Source organism: Strigops habroptila, chromosome 9, assembly GCF_004027225.2.
Source record: "Strigops habroptila isolate Jane chromosome 9, bStrHab1.2.pri, whole genome shotgun sequence".
NCBI lineage: Eukaryota > Metazoa > Chordata > Aves > Psittaciformes > Psittacidae > Strigops > Strigops habroptila.
The window spans coordinates 24,519,388-24,538,997 of NC_044285.2; positions in this window are offsets into that span (position 1 = coordinate 24,519,388).

A 19,610-nucleotide genomic window follows, 5' to 3' on the forward strand; every position below is an offset into this window, starting at 1 on the left:
CCTCTTCCTTCCCATCCTCCCAAAGGGAGCCCCCACTTCAAAGTGCCTGACTGCAAAGATTTGCAAACTTGAAATACAATTCCATGATTTTCGCCTTTCCATCTCCAAAAGACTCATCCAGATCACCTAAACTGTTTCCTCAGCATCTGCAGCCACCCTTAAAGTAAATGAATACTGCAGCTGCCCAGCACATGTAGAGCTTTGGATCAACCTGCTCTTTTCTGTTCTTGTGCACAATGCAGTGTCAACGGTACAGTCAATATTTATCATTCATTTCCTGCTATCAAAAGGCAGTCCCAGTATTTGCCCAACTTTTTAAAGTGATTGGAAACCTTTCAATGCTACATATTAAATAGCTCATTTTGCTGCTGTTAATTGAAATACGTGTAACTGCTCTGGATATTGTCCAAGAGCCTCTCAGGATCCCCTTTACATTCAACTGAGGCTTCAGCCGGGAGACAGAAAGCGTGTGTGTGTCTGGGAGAGGGTGGGGTGGAATATTCATGCCATTGAAAAGACTCATGTTGTTACTTAACAACTACATTAACCTCATGTCATAAGTCATGACCTTGTGCTGACCCTGGCTAGCGAAGCAGCACGGCTCTGAAGTACTAAACATGAAAGTGGGAAAAGTAAGTAGCAGAGGAGGAGAAAAGATCAGCTCTTCATGGAAGAGGCTTCCAAACCCATTCAGACAAGATGCCAAACAATAGCAGCACAGGGGCTGTGCATAGGCCATCTCCACCCAGCCACTCACTCACTGGTGAAGCATTTTCTTGGTGAGCCTTTCATAGCCAGCTGCAGACTGACACGACCTTTAAACTGCGAGGTTCCTTTTAATGCAAGGCACCCTGATAGAGCAAAGGGAAGGAGCCTGAGCGCATACAGACTGGAGCCTTTAGATCTCTTGTTTCTATGCTTCTTTCCCTTCCAGCAGAGCCCTGTTTGCACAAGTGCTGCATTCAGAGATGAGCCTGGCAGCTCATCCCACCTGGATTTCTGAAGGGAAAACCACAAACCAAAGATGCTTTCTCCTTGACTTTTTGGAGTCATTTTGGTAGCAGTGATGGGATTTACAACCACCCCTCTGCAATGTCAATATTAGGAAATGGGCAAAGTGACCCCAATTTTAAGTGAGAAGGAAGGAAGTGGGATCTGATCAGAGAGCAGAGCAAGGGCGCGAGGGCAACAGGAGTTTGTTTTGCAGAGCAAGAGCTGTTGCAAAAGTTGTGTGGGACCTGTACAAAGGTACTTGAAAGACAGGCTGGTGAAGGGCTCTGGGGGGAAATACCAACTCCCAGAAGCTCAAGCATGGTGTTTTTTCCTCTTATTTTCTAACAGAGTAGCAACAGAAGTGGTGACACCACAGGATTGACAGGGCTGGCTTCAGTCAGCCTATGGAGGAATTACTCACATGCTTTGCTGACCACATATTTTGGTCAGCAGGCACCTTGCTGCTCGAGGAACTGCTAATCCGTCTGACCAGTAGCTCATTCGCTCTTGTTTGCCATTTCCAACAGACACCAGGACAGGGTGTTTCAGAGGAATTGCCATAAAGAGCCTTTCTAAAATAGCCTACTTCAAAAAGAGGCCCTTGGTGCAAGCAGAGATTGGCTTCTGTTCTGAAGCTTGAGGTTTATGAAAATTGGTGTTTCTCTTTGATTTTCCACTAGTAAATAATTATAGGTTTGACATCCTCAGGCTTTTAAGTATCATGAGTCAGTCACCCAAGTATGAGATGGTTCATAAAATTCTCACTAACCTAAAAATAATAAACACTGGGTTATTTTTGCTTTCTTCCTGTATTTGCATCCTTTAGGGTTACAGGTTTTAGGGTTTCTTGTTTGGCTGTTGAACATCTACTCCTTATTCCGAAGGCTGAGGACTGTACACAAGCTCAGCAGATCCCAGGAGTGGGGTCATTCAGGGAAGCTGGACAGCTCTCAAGAATTACAACGAAGCAAAAGAGGTCTGCCATGAAATCCTACACAGTAACCTTGGGCCAGGCCAGGAAGTACCCAAATGTATCTGGTCATACACTCTCAAAGGGGCTGTATCTTGTGTTTGATCTGCAGGGGCCAGCACCAGATAGACCTTCCCGTTTGACAACAGCCAGGCCTGGCCAGCTGTGCCACCGACCCCTCCTACTTCTCTCCTCGGATCCTGCTTTCAGCTCAAGGCTGCTGTCCCAGCGCTCTGTTTACATGTTTCCAAATTCAAGGAGGAAAAGTGAATATCAAACAGACCTGCGCTCTTTTGAAGTGGCTAAAGGATGCTATCAGGCCTGGGGAGGGGGTGTTGTGCCTTTGAGGCTTGTTTGTCTTTTCCTGGTCCTTCTGTGCAGGCCTTTAACCAGCCATTCGAATCTTCAAAGCCGTCCTAACCCCAAAGGTGCAGCTTCTTTAGAGCTGGCACCATTACCAGCACTAGGATGTTTTGTGTTGAACCACTTTTCTGTGTGGTTTTCAGACGTGGAAGTTTCTTTATTCTTTTGAAATAAATAATTGGACTGAAATTAGTTACTGTCCAACAGGAAGAACACAAGGGAATTGGTTTGTTTTTCAAGCAGGAGGTTTCGTCCCTCAGCAGCAAGCTTCCTTCTTTTATGTCAGCTGCAATGATTGCCATTTGGAGAGCTTTTAGCACACTTCCACATTAGTAAGTGATGGGTTTATGTTGCATCCTACTCCTTTTCTCAGCTTCAGCGCGTTAATTAACCAAAATATTGCTGTGGCTTTAGGGCTTCAGCCTCAACTTATTGTCAGCGTCTGCCCTCTACTGATAAATGCTTGAAATTGCTACTTGGACGCTAAGTGGTGTTGAAAGAAGAAACTAAAGCACCTGGCATGTTTGTGGCTTGTTTTAGGACCATCCCACTTTGCCAAATCTCTCAATGTGAATAATCTTTTATTTTATAAATGAAAGACGTGATTTTGCTAATGAGAAATTAGGGAGGAAAATCAAATGTTGAAGCTCCAAATTCTTGATGTAGTTACAGTTCTGAATATCAATATTAGAAAAAAAACAGCAATAAAATATTTTCAATTCATTGCTAAGAGCTTTTTCATCCAGGATCCTATTAATCGAGTCTGCTTATAGGTTTTGCAAGAACTGGACTAAAAGCAGCTCAGACATAGAATCATAGAATTGTTTATGTTGGAAAACACCCTTAAGATTGAGTCCAACCAAGGCGCTGCCAAGGCCACCACTAAACCATGCCCCTAAGTGCCACAGCTACTGTCTTTTTAATACCTCGAGGGATGGTGACTCCACCACTTCCCTGGGGAGCCCATTCCAATGCACACAACACAAAGCTGTGCTCTGGCTATTTGCAACCAGCAAAAGGTGGAAAAAGAAAAAAGAAAGAAACATTCTGGCCATATTTCTAAGTTTCATTTTTCCAAGTTTCATTTTTCCAATTTGTTTTTCACTTTAAAATTATCAGCAATATCAATTCTGTTTAGAGGAATCATCTTGGGTATTTCTGTTTTCTAGACAGCTGCAGAACTGCTATTTTTGTTTGTAGGTCAGTTAGTTATGCCCTAAATGGAAAGTAGCAGAGATTTTGCATTCTTTAGTATTCTAGTCAGTGAGTGCAGGTAACCGTGAAAGGCAGCAGGGTTGAAGTTTTAGAAAGAGATTGTTTAGTATCTGGGCTTTAATCTCACTGTGATCAACCTTTTGGTTCTCATAGCCCACAGGTCTGGTGAAGGCAAAGCTGGTTTTCAGCTCTGACTTCTGGAGCTTGCTTCATTTGTGGAGTAGCAGAAACCTGCTTTAGATTTGGCAACTCAAAATGACCCGCTGTGAAAACCTGGCCAAATCGTTCTGCTTTGGAAGTTGCTTGTGAACATGGTTCCTTCAAAGCAGGGGAATCACCTTCCTTGAGAAAATGCCCCTTTAATGAATCCTCCTGCATTTGGCTCTTTAGAGCTAGCAGGGCAGCATATCTAGCCTAGAATAGAGCCTGGAACGACAGTTCTCTGCCTTCTAGAAGGTCTTTCTTCTTTACTTGCCAGATGCCGTGGACACCTCTGCAAACTTGATAGGACAGCAATAGGGGAGAAAGCATCATTCTCTCCTCTGCTACAATCAGTTTTCCCATCCCCTTGTGTATGTAATAAGAGTTTCCCCTGTTGTTACAAATCTATGCTGGGTGCCATTCAGATGATTTTCATGTAGGAACAGTTTTATAAAGGTTTAGGAACCTGGTGGTTGCACAGGGTGTCTCTGACAGTCTGCAAGATTCAGGTATTACAGTGGTCAGAAATCCTAATGAGATCTTTATGCTTTGTGCTTAGAGTTTGGTGTATGGTGCTTAAGATGAATAGTTGGAAGCAGCCTGAGATGGCCTGGCCATGGGACTGCATGGGCTGCTCCGTATTGAACCCTACCAAAAAATCTCTTCAGCAGATTGCTAGATTTTGTCCTTGCCCAGTTATAAAGAATGGGCAGAGATTAGAAACTAATCTTTGATTGGAAGCCTTTTAAGGGTGCAAAAATGTTGTGTGATTTTTCCTTGTAAGTATTGTCTTCTGCCAAAATATTCCCCTTCCCTATCTCCTGTAATTTGTCATAAAATTGTTATCCTAATCTTAGGGACATGGTGATAATTTCCATGACAACACGGAAAGATTCCAGAAACAGAGATTTCTGACTAAATATATGAAGGTTGTCAAAAGCACAAGTGCAATAATTCTGCCTACCCACTGTGAATAACAGGCAGGAAAGTTAAGGTTACATGATCTCATCTTTTGAAACGGAAATTTTCTTAACACCATGTTGATTTACTTCTTGCTGGATTATTTTAAATAGGGTGAATAAGCTTTCCTCCAAACAAAAGCAATATGTCCTTAATATGCAGCTCCACAAAGCCACCTATGTGTCATAATCTTAAATTGGTCCTGAATGCACCTAAAAATACACTGAGCAAACACCCACAGAACTGAGGCTTCATGAAAAGGTGGCTGGAAATAATGGAAACATTTCTAATCCAACAGATTGATCCAAATGTGAAACTGTGCTTAGATCTTTGCCTGCAGTTTAAGTCTCTCCATAATAAGCCAAGTCCTAATGCATCACATTTGGAAATGTTCAAAACTAAAGAGACTTTGACCCTGAGCTGTCATTTCCCATGTTGGCTGATCTATGTTTGAAGGAGTCAAAGCCCTCTTGTGTTGGGCCTCCCAGCACAAGAGGGACATGGACCTGCTTAAGCGAGTCCAGATGAGGCCCCGGAGCTGCTGCGAGGGCTGGAGCAGCTCTGCTCTGGAGCCAGGCTGAGAGAGCTGGGCTGGGGCAGCCTGGAGAAGAGAAGGCTCCTGAAGGGGAGACCTTAGAGCAGCTCCAGTGCCTAAAGGGGCTACAGGAAACCTGGAGAGGGGCTTTGGACAAGGGCCTGTAGGGACAGGACAAGGGGAATGGCTTTAACCTGCCAGAGGGGAGATTGAGATGAGCTCTGAGGCAGAAGTTCTTCCCTGTGAGGGTGCTGAGGCGCTGGCACAGGGTGCCCAGAGAAGCTGTGGCTGCCCCATGACTGGCAGTGTTCAAGGCCAGGTTGGACACAGGGGCTTGGAGCAACCTGCTCTAGTGGAAGGTGTCCCTGCCCGTGGCAGGGGGTTGGAACTGGATGAGCTTTAAGGTCCCTTCCAAACCAGTCTGCAATTCTATGAGTACACAGTTGTCATTGTGTAAAATGGGGTTTCCCTCATACTTACAGTAGGGTTTTTTTCATTTTAAGCATCAATCTCTATTATATGAGCACCAACACTGGGCTTGATGTGTTCTGAGGTGGGGACAAACCCTGGCTTCAGCAGCTACCAGCTTAAAAAGAGAACAAGTCCCTGTGCCTGTGCCTTGCCCAGTGACGGTATCAGGGTCAATCACATGCAAAGCAGTTGGTATTTGCTCTGTAGTTCCAGTGCTGGGTAAGGAGGTAACTTTTTAATAAAGCTATTTATGGATTTAGGAAAGCTCTCACTGTGAGTGACCTTAGTTCTTCTCTGTCCTGCACCCACACATAGCAGTGACTAACAGCTTCTAATTCATACTTAATAGCTTCCTAGAGTAACATGGAAATGGTTGGCTCTTCATACTGCATTGCTCTTTTATTGTGGTTCCTCTTTATATATATATCAACAAGCAATGCAATTTACCCCGTCGTGCCTTGCTCCTTGGAGAGAATTGGCTGTTCCTACCTTTCTGCTGCCTTGATAAATAATCCATTTGCATGGAAAATAATGCAAATCAGTTGCTGAGGTTTTGCCTTATTTAATTGCAAAGCTGGTTCTGTGTACAGGCTGATGGTGTTTTGTTTGCTGACAGGAAGAAAAAAGAATTGGGACAGTTTATATTTGCAATGCTTATTTTTTGGGGGTGGCTTCTGGCCTAATCCTGATGGAGACATTTGGGTTTTATTGTGTGCTTGAAAATGAAAAGACTTTAGAAATAACCTCCTGAATCTTCTTAGCGTGAAGGGTTTGGTTCAGCTCTGGTCCCCTGATTCTTCTTCTGTTATATTAATAAAACTTAAAGTAGCAAATGAAAACAGATTAATTGCATATTGGCATCCAGCAGCTTCGAGTCTCTGTTTTCCAAAACTTTCTGCTGTTACTTAACACCACTAAAAGGCTGTAAATGCTGCAGTGCTGGATTGGTGAAATTCCATTTGTTTCACCTTTCTTTACAGAGGTATAAATCATTATGAAAGGTGGAGGAAAAGGGACTCTTGCATTTAGGTTTTTCTGTGTCCAGTCTTGCACCCTGAGGAAGTCCAGAAACTGCTTATATATGGCAGCATCCAGGGACACCATCCTTCTGTCTACAACAAAGCAAAAGAATAATGCTCAGGTTTGGGGCTTGAGAGGAAGAAATGCCTGAAAGGGTTGGAGGCATGTGCTGCACTCTGTGCTTTGCCAAGTAAAGTCCAGTTCTCCTGAATCAGTTCCCAGCCTTTCCTTGTTTGTTTCCATAGTGTGCCTCAGGATGAATTGCTGTATTGCCTTTAATAAGACTTGTCACAGAGTTTCTTTGGAGGTGTCTGCCACATTCCAGGGCATTGTGCAATAAGAAACATCCTGGTTTTCCCTGCAGCCTTGGTGTATATGTAGGAATGCCGGTACCATGTGTCAATCCATGAGACTAGTATCTCCTGGTTATCCAGGTCATGAGCAGGGATGGTAACTGGGCATCCCTCTGCTTACGTGCTTCAGGAAGTGATCCAGACAGAAACACCTCTGCAGCAGCCTTATAAAGAACTGAGGTTTTTCCCTCATCCAGGTGCTTTCACTCTTGGGCAGCATTTGTGCTGCTGAGTTTTGTGTGAAGGATACATCTCTCTTAAGCCCTGAGAACACTCAAGTGACACCTAGTAGATCCCTGGAAAAACCTTTTCGAGATCTTCAGCTCTCATTGAAGTGACATTAGGACTAAATCCACTTTCTTTCCAGCCCCCTGACACAGCCAAATCACTGTCACACTCTTGTCATTCACGTTTATCCAGCAATCCCTGGCAGAATTGGCTTGTGCATGTACCCGAGCTGGCTCTAGTACCAACCCTTGCCCTGTCCCCACATTAAGCTTCAGTCCAAACTCATTGGTCCTTCAAGCTTGCACCAGCCAGGCTATTGGAGAGGGGAATTCAAGCTCAAGTCTGCACACAGTGGGGATGCAGCAGCTCAAGTTGTAATAGCTCATCAGCTGCTAATCCAGTCCTTATGTGCAGCTAATCAAATCACGCTGTGGATCTGAGTGGGTTTGGATGGGGACTGCTCATTTTCATGCTAACTGTTGCTGGGAAAACAAGCATTTGAATTCTGAAGCTCATCATGAATTCAGCTGAGGTAACAGGTAGTATTAGTCTCCCACCCTTCAAGATGTTATTGTTTAATGTGACTAGAGAAGCTTTAATGATACTGGGATTTTGCGGAACAAAGAAATCCATCTTTTCTTAGGACAGACTTAAATTGGATCAGCCTCTTGGTTTCTTAGTGATCCAGAGGACATTGGCTTAGTCTCGTGACTCCTTTTCATTCCAGAATAGCCTGTGGTATTTTAGTGATAGGGAGCTACACGAGCCTTGTCATTCTGGGCCAAAAATACTTTCACAAGAAGTGACTCCAGCCAAAGAACTGGTTCTCTTAAGTCGCAGACTTTGGCCTCAAAGTGTTGTGGAATGCCCTGAGCTCTAAATACAGGAGGAAAAACATATTTGCAGGCAGAGTTCTCATTGATTCCATCAGTGGGGACACCGAGTGGTATAAATAAAGGAACTTCAAGAACAGCCTGTATTTAGCTCTAATTAAAGGAAGCTTTCAAAATTTGCTAAATTAAGTAAATGCTGTATTAGCTCTCTGCCTGTTGTAGCCATGGACAAATCTGTCCATTTGGAAGCTAAAATGCTTCCTGGAGACACATAAAAAGATAGTGTGTTCTACATGTTATTTCACCATTGCAAGTTTTGGATGAGCAAAATGCTACTTATGCCCAAATTAAGGGCTCAAATGATGCTCTGCAGTCTGTGATGGCTTCCTGCACCCCTCAGTGACTGTAGTTGTGTGGCTCCCAAATGACTGTGCTCAGTGCAAGGGAAAGCTCACAAGAACTGCTGTATGAAGTTCGACCTGCAGCTGACTTTGCTTGTGATGTCTCAAACAAGAGAGACCCTCAACCATGGGGTGATTTGATAGGAAAAAAAGGACAAATATGATGTGAACAGAATGGACTCCTGTAGTTGTACCCCCCATCAGGCACTGGTGCTGCCACTGGGACAACTCACTGGTACAGCCTCGGCTGAGTAGGTTTGTGCGACTGTGACTGGCACCAGGGGCTTTGGGTGCCCAGTCTTGGAGCATCTGTTGTCATAGGTGTTCCTTGTCCCATTAAAGAGGTAAAGATAAGCCTTAATATATGTGGGCTAATGTGGTCGTAAGATATCACAACGTAACACCTACTTCAGTTGAATATTTAATTGCAGAACTGCAATCCCTTCATGACAGGAATTAAGGCCTCTCATTATGCCTTTGCAGTAGAAGTTGATGCTATGTGCAGCAAAAGCTGTTGTAAGAAGGTCTCTCTCTTCACATGAGGGGAGAGAGTTCATATCTCCACGCCAGATACTTGCCAGGTATTTGCCACACCAGACAGTTGTCCAGACTCTCCTTATAGGATCTTCCAAACAAGGTTTTCATATTTATTGTGTAAGGTTGATATATATGATGTCTCCATACAACATGGTGTCTCCATATAAGGGAAAAATAGGTTCTTTGAGGCACAATTCATCTCACCCTGGCAGAGATATTCCCCGATGTCTAGGGTGAGACAAAGTGTGCCCTTCAAGTGCTCATTTCTCTTAGTTGTAGAGAGAAGTTGGAAAACTTGCCCTCGGATATTTAAGTCTACTCTGTAGATAGCCAAAGTTAAAAGGATAATCTAGGCTGTGTGCTCTTCAGGGATGCCAACAGATAATCTGTGTGTCCAACTCTTCACCTATTTACAATACAGAACATTCTCTCTGCAGATTTGCTTTCATGCAAATGAACTATTTCAGTTCAGTTGTTACAGTCTCAGAGGTAATTTAGGGACCTGTCATGATTTGTGCATGGCTGTGGTGCCATCCAGAGGTATGTTAGAAAAGTTGAAAGTTGGGACAAATCCGAGGAATTCAGTCAGAAAACTCTCATGTGGGATTCCTGAGTCTAATCATTTTGCTTGCATTTTCCTGTAATTTATGGCAGCCTGTACAAACATTAATCATTCTGCAGTGACAGAATACATATTAAACCCTATCAGCTTCCAGAATATATGTGGTTTCTCCCTCCCCACTCCTCTCTTTCTTTCCACGTTAGTTCTTCAAAACTAGAAAGCTTAATGCTAACTTCGAGCTGAGGATTGAGCCTTTTCACAGTTTGGTTACATCTCCTGCCTTCCTCTGCTTTGGGAAGTGCTTAGCACACCATCAGTACCCACAGATTTTGTGGATATATGTTGTCAAATCTTCATTTCCAGGTGAGCAAACAAAGGCTTTTGAAGGAAATGTGCTATCACTGGCTCTGAAACTTTCCAGTGTTAGGTTCTAACCCAAGACTTCTATCAAATACTGTTGTTTTCCTTTGCTGTCTGCACTGGGACTATTTTATCTGAAGTGACTCTTGCTTCATTTCACCAATTCACAGGTGATCATCTGGGTGTTATTGCTGACAACACAGATAAAGTGGTCACCTTCCAAGGCCTTCAGAGAGCAGGTGATTAGGTGCTGGGTTTAAGGTCAACTGTCCTGCAGGAATACAGAACTATTAGTGTGGAAGTATCGGAGTGGCCCGTGAAAGCTCCATGCCATACACACCTGGTTGACCTCGCCCGAGGTGACAGGAGTAAAGAGGTCCCAATGCCCACACACTTTAGGCACACACACAGCTGTATCCCGGCATGGGTTATCCAGCCTGGAACAGAAGACCAAAATCATACACGAGTGGTTTGCAAATAAGCCAGGCTAAACAGAGCCCGGCTTCCCAGGCTGGGATGTACAAAACCACTGTGGGGAACCTTGATGATGGCAAAAACCTAACCCTCTGAAGTCTGGAAGCAGGCACGCTCACAGCTTGTGAGCAGGAACATCTTTGGTTACCAGTAGGTGTCATTGCAGGTTTGCAGACAGGGGGAATTCACTGGGGCCCCAGCACTGGTGACATGCACCCAGGCCATGGCCATGCTTCTTGGATGCATGCACTATGGAAGCCTCTGCATCGCCCCAACTTCATGCTGCAGCTTAAGGGTGGTGCAGAAGGAAATCCTGTTTTATCCCTCATCTATCATTCTGAGTTGAATTTTTCTCTGTTTAGGATCAGTCATCCTTATTACATCCATTTCTTTTTAGCCATAATGGCCAACTCCTCTTTTCTGCATATTTAAAACCCTTGCAGTCAACCTGACCAGGATGGAAAACTTTAATACTGAAGTGAAGAATGCTACAGGGATGAATGTGGTGCAATAGTTCAGCATAAAAGATTAGGATATGCCCTTCTCCCACTTACCTTAGGACTTGCTCTTTCCAAGAAGGAACGTTCAATCACATCTGAGCTAATATTTCTGTGTGCAATGTGCTGTGCCATGTGGACACAAAACCACATTTGTAGCCTGCTCCAGGATCTTTGGAGGTCAGAGATATAGAACTATAATCACAGCTTCAGTCTCTCCTGATATGACAGGTTTCCTACCCTCAGTAATTCCTCTGCCTGTTCCTGTCCTATAAGGAATATGGGTGACCAGGGCTGTGGGCAGTACTGAGGGGAAGGCCTCAGACAAGTGTGTACAGAGCCACTCCTATGCTCAGCCTTGGCTGCAATTACTTAGCCCAACACATCCTCGGATCACATTTCGTGTTTGATAGCTGCCACACATTGATATCCATACATGCTACTGTAATATACTCAGCCTTTCTCTTCCTGTGTTGCTTCTGCCTAATTAGCAGAGAAATTCTCGTTCTTGGCTCCAATTACTATGGTGCAATTCCCCAGAGGAATGCCATTCTTCCTGCAGGGCACTCTGACCCTCCTGTATATCGATGGTGCCTCCCAGCTTCCCATCATCAGCAAGTTTTACTCGTGTGTTCTGACAGTTTGTGCCAGGGTCATACATACAAATATTTAACAAGATTGGCTCCAAGTGTGATTCCTCAGGAATTCTAGTGTTTGGTCCATACCAGTCGAAACCTCTTTGGTTCATTCTGTCACCATTTCTCTGTTAAATAGTTTTTTTCTATCTACAGCAAAATCCTTAAACCAAGCCTTGTTTTCTGTGGTTTAACTACTATTTTGCCAGATCCTGCACTGATGCCCAGACAGATCAGTTATACGTCCACAGATATCTGGTGAAGAGCCATCCTCTTTCATTAAATACCCAGATGCCTATTTGGATGCCCGAGTGGGGGCCGCTAAAGCACATAGTTTGGGACTTTGGTAGTGGAAAATGTTGCCCTCAAAGGCTGGTATGAAGCATACCCCTCCACACAGCCCTTCTGTCACTCAAGTGTCAATGACACGTAACTGCCCCCATAGAGTACATAGAGAGGATGTTGAAGAAATGAGCTACAAATAAAGAACTGAGAATAATCATTTAGTATATAATATACTAACTGCTTTAGTAGAATGCACAAATAACTCGCTGTTGTCCTTCCTTTAAAACCTTATCTAGCCAAGGTTTTAAAGGAAGGCTTTAAATTACCAATTCCCAGGTTTGTGAGGCTATAAAGTGCTGTTATCCATAAGGAAATGACTGCACGTTGCCATGCACCTGCCTGGCATTTCTCAGTGGAAAAAGGCAGTGTGGTTCTGCAGAGCAACTGCAGGTCTTTTATCATGGCGTTGTAAACCAAGGGATGTGATCTGGGAACCACAGCTACAGCACTAGGCAGTGTTCAAGCTGCTTTTCCCTGCTTCCTAGAATTGAGGTTAAAATATCTTCCTTAAAAGAGGCTGGAATTTCAAGGAAAAAAAGTTATTCAACAAGCTGCTCCACTGAAATCAAATGGAAAATCTCGTGTACACAGGAGTATTAGTAGCAGAAAAGCAGGTTTACAGTGACAAGGGTCTTTTTTTGCTCTATATTTGCTTGAAATAGGCTGGTGTTAAACTGATGGTTTGTTTTGGAAATATTTGGACTTCATAAAATTCACATAATGGGCCCAGGCTGAGTAGCTCCTTATAGTTCGTATTATTTCCTGCTCCTTACTTTACAGGAAGCAATGGGGCATCTGGACTTATTGGAGCATTGAAAGGTAAATTGGGCATTGATAGCCAGGCAAGCACTCGAAGATCTTGATGCTTGTGGAGCTGTCATCATCATTAGAAACAACAGTAGAGCATAGGGAGGGAAACACACCAAAGAAGGAACATAACCATAAACCGAATTTAAATAGTATGACCTCAATTTTCCATGACTGGTTTCCTCAGTATCTCTTTAATTGCTTTTATGCCCTGCTAAATAACCAGACCAGAGACTCCTGTTTATTTTTATGTGATAGCTTTCTTAGAGCTGGAGTTCTGGCCATGCTACTGCCACCACTGATGTTATAATCCATGAACATGCTTTGGTGAGCTTAGATGTTTAGAGAACAGCATGTCTGTCACATCTCCAATTCACAGCACAGTAAGTGTGCAGCAACTGGAAAGGCTGCTCATACCGTAGAGCATTTATTAAACACTGCTTGAACTTTAAAGGCAGGGAGATGACACTGCTGATGAATTTAGGCTTTGTTTTGCTCACTGAATACTTGTGGTAAGATTATTTACTTTCTTGTGCTGTTCAAGAGCAGTGGGGAGGTAATTCTTCTTCTCTGTATTTCTCCTGTGATGTTGAGCAGCACTCTATGATTATATGGGTTGTGCTTTGTTCATTATGACCACTTAGAAGAACATCACACTGCATTGTTCCAGTGCTATACAAGCATTTCCAGAACAAATACCCAGCTGTATAACACTGAGAGCATGTCCCCATCACACAATAGAGTGTGGGGCAGTGAGTCCTCAGCCAATGCTGACCAAACCAGCTCCCAAACTGGAAGCAGCGGGGCTGTGTTAGCACAGTGCTACATTTTTGTAGTTGAGCAGGGATTATGAGCTAGAATGCTGCTTAGTGCTAACAGAGCTCTGCTGCTTTCAGCTCTGGGTCTGGCATGGCTGTAGAGGCAGTTGCTTTGCTGTTTGGACGTACCAGCATGGCCAATGATAGCTCGCAACCTCCTCTACCATGCTAGAAAGTACTGGGGCATCTATAAATAATCGATTTGCTTGTTGCAAATAGGATACTTGTTTTACAATAGTCTGGGAGCCCACAGGACTCCCACATGCATCGTGTTAGTCCAATGCTGCACAACAGCGTACTTGATATGCCAAAGACATCAATCCTGGTCACTAGGAACTCTGTGCCAGGGTGAATCTCAGTGGGCTGCTCCTGGAAAGTGAATGCAAGATATGCATGAGGAGTTTAAAGCAAAGCAGAGGGTTGCTAAACATGCAGAGCTTCTGTTTACACAGCTCCCCAAACATTTTCCATGTGACTTAATGGACACAACCAGTAGACTCAAAGGTTACCTCTTGCAAAGCTTTCTCTGCACTTGCAGAGGTAAGCTGGGCTTCAAAATGATGATTGTCCTACTTGGTCTGCATGTGTGAAACTACCTTCCTAAGCTCAGAGATGGCTTTTGCTGTGGGTGATTTTGAGGTTGGGTTGAATCCTCAGCTAATAAAACCAGGCATCTGGATTTCTTTTGATCCACAAGCCTCTCAGGGCGCTGTGGCAATTTACACCACTTGAAAATGTGGCTTTGGCACATATAGAAAAAAAAATCCCAGCTGCTTGATGCAGAGCCCGCACAGAGCATTTGCAACAGGAAACCTTGCGTCAAAACAGTTATGTTCCAGATCCATCCCTTGGAGAATATTCACAAGGTGAAGAGGAGGCAGTCTGCCAAACCTGACCTTGTTTTAATTCAGCTCCCTGCGAGACATCAATCTGGGTTTCTACTTCTGGGATTCACTTGCCTTAGAAACAGTAGTTCATTCCTAGGTTTACCCAGAAGCTACAGAGCTCTTGTAGCTGTTGTTTGTAATTAGAGGGCAAAGTTTAATCCCCACTTCCTGCTCTATTAATAACAAACCATCAGCTCTTCTGCACACAAGGGAGCAGCAATAGCATATCGAAAGCAGCGTGACACCTGGCTTTTGATCAATAGATCTCAAACCACTTTACAAAGGAAGGAAGTAGCATTTTCATTTCATTGGAACTGAACCACGGGGGGTGGGACAACCTGAGCAACACCCTGCAGTGTTCCTGGTCCCTTAGATTACCCCATGGCTTGCACTAGCAGGAAAAGATGCCCCCGAGACAGGGAGTGTGAAGGTATGGGACTAGAGGAACTCACAGTGTCCCACAAAAGACGTTCCAAAATACATATAGTAGCATTAAAAAAGATAAATTAGGATCTTTCAGCTCAGTTTGAAGGCTGAAACTGGATGCTGAGAACTGGTAGCTCTGACCTAGGGAATTTTCTTGTGGCTTGTTTTAGAAATAAAATGTTTGGAGCTGAGGCAGGAGTTTGACCTTTTCCTAAGTCCTAAATTGTTTTCATGTTGAACTCCTAAAAGCAGTTCTGGAGTCCTCCTCCTTGCAGCAGCCTGCATCTTTATCCTGAGAGCATTAGAACCCATGTTTGCCTGACAGTCTTGAGACAGGATTTGTACCTCAGCCCACAGAAATGCTCACTGACCAACTTTGGTGGCTGTATCATTCACCACTCCAAATCTACTGTTAGCAGCTCTGTTATTTAAATCTTTCTGAACCCTGGTGACAAACTGGCCTGAGGATTTCCTGCCATGAAAGGAGTTTGTTTTCTTCATGCAGCTTAGGGGCGAGTGGTGTTGAGCAAGAGGATTTGTCAGCTGATTCCCTTCAGACGTCTGTTGTCATTTGGTGGGAAGATGCAGAATTTACTATTCTCAGCAGTGGGCTGATCTACCAGATCTCTTTGTGTTACTGCCATCATTTGGGGAGGGGGATTGTCCTTAACTTTGCTACTTGGAGGAGTGTATTGGGCATAAATTGCAGGGTTTACTACACTGATGCGTAAGCGCCCAGTTAGGGCTGCAAAGGTGACCCATGGGGGAGATGACCATGAAGCGCCATGTGCCTGTCACCAGCAGCTCTCACACTCACACAATACCTCAGTGAATGCCAAAACATCAGCCCACCAAAGGAGCACGTGGTGCCCTTGCTCAGATGTGTTTAAAAAAGAGAAGCAAGGAATTGGGGTGGACTGAGTGTAACCAAGGGAGGTCGAGACTGTTGTGTTTGGCTTAAGCACAAGGGGTAACGAAATGTGTTTACTTCAGTGTTTGTGTAATTATTTATGTTTCCTTTTTCCTCAATTCCTGTATCAGTGATTAGAGGTTTATGTCCATTGACAGACATTAAATAAGTAAAAATTCCCAAATGGAAACTTTTGCCCACAGTAGAGGAGGTAAAAACAGACAAATATGTGATGAATCGATCTCTAGAAACATATTTTGACATGGTGATAGTCATGAACAGGTGATTGCTTTGTCCTTGTAGAAAGCCCTGCAAATGAACTCAAACCAGACCAGACTCTCCTTGTGTACGAAGTGAGCTGACATCAGGTTGGTCCAAAAAACCAAACTAATTTGCAGTCTGATGAGTTTTTGCATGGCAGTTTGACACATTGGGTGGAGCCTTTTGGTGTATGAAACGGATCTGGTAGCACAGGAAAAGATCCGCACAGGCAGGAAAGATAACTATAGCCAGCAATACCCCCAGAAGAGTCCCACCTCCTGCATTTGCAGGGTGAGGAAGGGCTGAAGCTGCAGTTTGTGTCTGGGCAGAGACACTGTGAGAAACTCAAGGCACATTTTGCAATGTAGCGTGGGAACTGTGCCCAGAGCAGAAGCACGAACACATGGGAGAAGCAGAGGCAGCCTGGAGCAGGAAGCCCTTAAAGTCATACACACTTTGCCTATGGCTCCACCACAGCCATTCCAGCTGGCTTGGAGCTGCTTGAGAAACCATCCTCTTCATTTCTCTGGGCGTCTGTGTGTTTCTCTGGGTTTACTAGCTCACCACCCCATGCTCCCCCTTTTTTCTCCCCATCTCTCCCACACTTTGACCTCACACCATGAAACTGTCAGAGTGAGGAAGCAGTTTGAGCTGAAACATTCATTCCACATTACGTGATTCTAGATTAAAGGCAGGAAATGTTTAACCCCTTGACAGCCTTCTCTGTCCTGGGAAGCCTCGGGTTTAAAGCTCCTTGCAAACCATGTGTAAATAGGTGATGATGGGCACTGATGCTTTTCAGAGGTATATTCATGTCTTACTAGTGGCTTTACCAGTAGCCACAGCACAGGGGTTGAGAGTTTGCAAACTGAGTGTATTCTCTCAACCCTGTTCATGGTTCTTGATTCTTCCAGTGTTGGGATGTATTTGCATTGCGGGGAAATGTGCATTGCCAAACATATAATAAGAGATGAACATTTGGCTCCATTTGTTTCTCTTCATTCCCCAATGTGAGGTTCAGAAGTGCAAATGGCTAAAATTAAAGACACAAAAATAGATAAAGTGAGGCATCTCAATGATTAGCACTCAGGATTTAGAAACAAAATCGCTTGCTTACTTTAAAGCTGCCTAATAAATAACGCCAGCAGAAGAGCACTTACACAGAAAATGGATCATTTCACAGCCCTGACACAAATATGTATTGTGAGTTTTAAAAGCTGCAATTTTGGCAGATTCGGGCTCTCCTGAGAGCCAGTTACTGCTCTCCAGCACAGATTGATGAACTCTAGTCAGATATATTTGGTATTTGATTCTAGCTCTTGGACTCTGGACTTCATTGGTGGTCTTGGCAGTTAAAAGGGTGAATAAGAATGGCAACTCAAACCCTCCGTTCATTGCTGGAGCTCTACCAGTATCTACACTGAGACCAACAGTACTGCTATAGTCCTTTAGGAGAAGTGACTTTGACATAGGAATAATGGAACCACATGGGCTGGAATGTGACAAAGACATGGGGGTTTCAGCACTGCTCTGAAGGGATGTAGATGGGAAATGCTGATGGTCTGCAAGACCTGGCTTCTGGTTTCCATTTCAGCAGAGCACCTCCAGGTGTGAAGTTCACAGAAACATCATGTTGGTTCTGCCTTGGGTTTCCCAGTAACCCCTTTGTGCCTTTGGGAGGTTCTTCTCACAAATGTTGACCTTCTTCACCATCCCCAAATGGAGGGATGGGAGCACAGGCTGTTGAGCCAGAATTCCCACCACTGCTTTCTGTATATTCAGCGCTGCCAACAGCCCTTTACCATTCCAAGTGCTTGAGGGAGAGTCAGTCTCTCTTAGTGGAAATCAAATGCACACAGGAGCATCATTTAAAGGTTTGATGCCTCTCTCTCATTCCCCAATCCCACTGCTCTTTAAGGACAGCCACAGAACTGCTCAGGTGTCTGAGAGTTACCTTGTTCTGCAGGTTAAATAATGAAGAGTCTTGTTCATTTGAAATGGTAAACACCTTTTCTTGTAGGACATGACTATGAGTTCCAGTTCCCAACACATACAAAACCAGCTCAGACAGCCATGCTCTTCATCAAAAACAGGGAGGCAACAGAATAGGCTGTTGCACTGTGATGTGATATTCCAAAGTTTTTCTCTTTTACATCACAGCATAGGAAAATATTGAGTTTTGAAGTGAAATACAGTGCAGAACACTGTGAGAGTGGTGGGTCCTGCAAGCATCTGGAAACCTGGATTGCAGTCAGAAAGTGACATAATTCAACTCTCGTCATGAGAGTTCAAAGGCTACCTCAGAAAAAGCCCAACCCCTGCTTATCTGGGGAGCTTTCTAACCAGGAGGAGGTACAGCGTGTCTCCAGGTTCAGCAAACAGAACTAATGCCTTTTCAAAATGACCAGTTACTCATTGCTTGTGTTCTGCATTAGTGCCCAGGAAAAGGAAAACTGTTTTCCTTAGGAACAGTCTCCACAATGACCCATAATAACAGCACGAGGCTCACATACTTTCACCCATTACATTTAGCGAGTGTGCAGCTTCCCCTTGTCCTGCTGCAGAGCAGTCAGTAAGTGTCTGTGTGATGAGATCCAGAGCCTGGGTCTTGAAACCCATTTGGATAAAAAGGAAAATTTAAGAAATGTATCTTCTAAGGAAAAGAAGACTGGTATGACAGCTCCTGAATGAATTAGATCCTTGGGTTTGCAGAGCCTACCAACTCTGCTTCATATTTGGTGTTTTTCCATCCGTAGGAAACCGTGCTGAGACACTGTTATTTAGGATGAACCTTGCCCACTTCATGATGGGTAAAATTATTGTCACCAAAGGATGAAGGGAGATGAGAACTGGGTTTGCTGCATCGTTCTCCATGCTCCTGTTTATTCCAAAACCTTCAATAATGGGCAAAACCTGACAGAGCAGGAAATCAGCAGCTGCTCTGAGCTCAGGTACCACTTGCTTGGAGAAGGGAACTTGCTTCATTCAACCAAAGAGACTTCAGAGAAGAGCAGCAGAACTTTACAAGACCTGAGGAGGTTTCAGTAAGCAGTGACTACACAACACAAATGAGCTCAACGCTGTGAGCACAAAACAAGGGAAGGAAATATCGGGCTAAGCCAGTGAGAGCACTAGGGGAGAAATGGCAGGAATTCAAAGGGTTGTCTAAATACACAGTTGGACTGACTTCATTTAGATGTGCTTTAAAATGCTTTAGGTAAATAAGGTCAAAAGGCTGAGTAGACACACTTCTGTTGCTATAAACCATGTTTGGAGTTAAAATGCTTGGAAGTATATTTGAAACTAAACAACAAAACTTGTATTTCTAAGCCAAAGGAAGAACAATTGCAGGAGGTTTTGCTTGCTAAATGAGAACAAAGGCATGAACAGAGAGGGATGAGGAAGGGCAGAGTCAGCGAGAACAGGGGTGAAAAATGATCAAAGGAAGAGTCTCGCTTTGTCTCCAGAGGTGATAGATCTTTTCCAGCACCATTGCTCCTGCTTTTGGGCTTTTTAGAGTGAAACTGGAGAGCTTTATCACTTTTAAT